General features: G+C 34.8%; 1 long non-coding RNA gene across 1 annotated transcript in view; it reads right to left on the bottom strand.

The window, feature by feature from the left end:
- The window catches only part of LOC121935772, a 21,785-nt gene that overhangs the window by 17,836 nt on the left and 477 nt on the right, over window positions 1–3,472 (bottom strand). The window lies entirely within an intron of this gene.

Below are 3,472 nucleotides of genomic sequence, written 5' to 3'. Positions count from 1 at the left end.
TGCCAATCCTCCACATCAGATAGCCTGAGAAGCACTGATCTAGGAAATATTCTGATTTCCACTATTATCCCAAACATAAATTATGCAACTCACATTTTCCTTCTTTTAAGTGACATGTGCACATACTTTGGTCAATCTACAATCCAATTGGAGGGCCCTACTCATCGTTTAGGGAGGAAGAGGAAGAGCCTTGTTCCCTTCTGATTACCATCTCTACAGAATGTCTTAGCTTTTCAGATAGGATTTTGAAGGTTTTGACCAACTGCTTGCTGTTGCACACAGAAGAAGTTCAGGTAGAGATGGTGGTTATGAAGAGTTCTTTATAATTCTTTTATTCCAGTTCATAATATGGAGGTCATCTATCTTGATCCAAAAGAAAGTATAGTTATATAATGACAAAGCTACTATAAAATCCTTCACCTAAATCAAATTGCTATCCTCAACGAGAGGGAACTTCCTAAACAAACAGTTAGACAAGATATGTTTTTTCTTTTGTCTTGAATGAAACAAATGAGAATAACCTCCGTGTGCCTTTTATTGAATTTACATTCCAGTTATAATATAAAACTTTATTATATAAAATACAGTAAATTATATTAGATATCCAGCTTTTATAATTTATGTTCTAAAAGCACTTCACAAATCACTTCCAGGATTATGGATCTTGAACCATTTTATACCTGCAGGTGCTGATTAGCAAATCATGGTATTAATGCCACAATACTATGTACTGAAGCATTATAGCCATTGAGCTAATAAAAGCATCCTATTTGATTGCTCATCGGCAAAGTAGATTACAACACATCAGAACAAAATCAATAGACAATGTGAGATTCTTCCCCCGCCCCATAATTACCAGGATTTTAGGAAGTGTTGTTACTAGTTCCATTTCTCCAGAGAACTATTTTTAAAATAAAAGGCCATTACTATTTCAGATAGAATATTTATTGCATAAATAAATACTATGAACTGTATGTTCAAGAAGAAAGCAACTTTTGAAATATATATGAAATACGTGCTTCATTTTTTGCAGTCTCCATTTCAGTTGTATGTAGTTTGCAGAAGCTGGGAATATGAAATTGTAGCCACATGTTATGAATGTTTGTAGAGAACTATTGCTGCAGCATTTGCACCAGTAAAACTATCTGCACTCTATGCACACGGTTTGCCATATAACTCTGTACTTTTTGGGTATGTAATATTTACATTAATAGCTAAATATGCATGTATGTAGTCTCATGCATATTTAGCTATTAATGTAAATATTACCTACATTTTTAAGCAAAAGAAGTATTTTGCCATATTACCGTAGACCAAGAGTAAAAATCATGGGCCTTCCAGATGTTGTTGAACTGTAACTAACAATTGGGTAGTCAGCTGGGGATAATGGGAACTACAGTTGAACAGGATTCTCCACGCTGCTGTAGACAATATGGTGCTTGCTTTAATGGAATATCCCATATGGATAATGATATCATCCTTACAGACATTACCATTAATTGTTCTTGCTGGCATCTCATTCATACAAGATTCACATGACCTTCCACAATCCATTGCAAGTGCCCTTTGTTTATGCAATGCTGAAATTGCTTTGTGCAATACTACATTTACAGTGTTGCCTTTATTTCACTTGGCCTCATGGTATTGTCTTGGATGGCAGATCACAGGATCAGGGTGAAAGGCAGCTAAAATCAGGAGAATGTATTCCCAAACATATGTCTTTAGCATCAGGATGCTGTATAGAAAAAAAAAACTCCCCCCCCCCCAAAAAAAAAGAAGTCAATGATATAATATAAATTGCCTGCTTCCTGGAGGAGGGCCAAAATCACATATTTCAGAACGCAGCATCACAAATATCTTAATTATATTAGGATAAATTAATAGACTTCTAGCCATGGGTGGATTTTAAGAAATCTATTATTTCCATTAATGTTTTTAAACAACAGTCTTGGGAATGATATTGAAATAGCAGCCACCAGCTAGCCATGAACATTAGGCACTAAGCATTGTTAAATATGGAACATACATAAAAATCATGTAATTTTGATTCGAATGCTTTTGGTCCTTTAGGCAGAAACTTTAAACTGAAAATAATATTGCCATTTAAAAAGAAACTATGAACTATATGGCTACATTTTGGAATAGGTCTAAAATCTTTCAGATGGCTATTGGGAATCATTCCTTTTGTTTCAGTGAAAACATGTGTTATTTGTTAGATACGTTGTTATTTCTTTCAAACCTAGAAAAGGTAAAACGATATTTTACTAGTATGACGTTTAAAAAAATTACCCATTGTATGAAATACGGTTTAATTTATCAGGGATTTCCCCCCTTCTAAACAGTTAGCATTTTTCAAGATTATAGACTCAAGGAAGAAGAGTCGATACTGTTAATGTTTATTTTCTCATTTTTGGCTAATTATTTCAATCTAACCTAATTATTAAATGATATAACTTCAAAAATAGCACAAATTACCATATGATGAATTAAAATAACCATTCTTCCCATATGTGGTAGTGGTAGGTTTTGTTCAACAAAGCAGATCATATTCCTTGAAAGAAGGAATATCCATAGAGAGGACGGAGGCAGATAATTCTGCACTTAGAGCATGTTATGACTGCTTACAGCACATTGAAATCTGTACAGCATTCACATATTGATCTTTTTATTATTTCCTTCCCTGCCGTCTTTTATGCCTCCCCACCCGCTACACAGAGAAAGACGTTTGGCTTTTCTCTGATGTATATATACTTCTCCTTTTCATTTTGGCTTCAGAACAAATTAGGGCTAAAGCGTGACAGCATCCTTCCCAGTTATAGAATTAAAAGCCATATTTCATGATGTCTTTAATCTGGAACATTGCGGATTTGCCTTTGCAGCCTGAGACATTTTATGGATGAAATGGAGTTGCTGCCCCCCAACAAAAAAACACACACGCCCCTTTGCCTTTCTATTTTTCCCCCTTAAAAGTCTTCTTGTCCCATGACAACAGGGCCTGACTGACAGCAACAGGTTAGGAAAAGAAAATCAGGGCACATTTAACGACTGACACTGGGAGGAGGAGACAGAGCCCTGTCACTTGTACTTGAAGGGGAGCTGCACCTATTAGAGATTAAAGAGAGCCACTGTTTGGAGTTACCTGAAATGCCACTCTCTTCTTTGGATCTGTTATTCCTACCTTCTTAAGGGCAGCTCAAATGGCTGTGCAGAAAATTTAACTTCTTTTTAAGTGATACCAATATTTCAGATTACTAGCCAACTATTAAGAGTATAAATTCCACTTTAAAAGCTTCATTGTTTCTAAGTGGGTAAATAAATATAGTGTAGCAGTCTGACTGAGTCGAACCTTTAAGCTTACTACATTTTCTATTTAACGATTATAGAGATTTGTTTCTATAATTATTAGATAGATAAATGATAGATAGATAGATAGATAGATAGATAGATAGATAGATAGATAGATAGATAGATA

The sequence above is a fragment of the Sceloporus undulatus genome, chromosome 6 (genome assembly GCF_019175285.1).
Source record: "Sceloporus undulatus isolate JIND9_A2432 ecotype Alabama chromosome 6, SceUnd_v1.1, whole genome shotgun sequence".
NCBI lineage: Eukaryota > Metazoa > Chordata > Lepidosauria > Squamata > Phrynosomatidae > Sceloporus > Sceloporus undulatus.
Note: the sequence above shows the minus strand (reverse complement) of the source record. Positions and strands in the feature narration are given on the sequence as shown.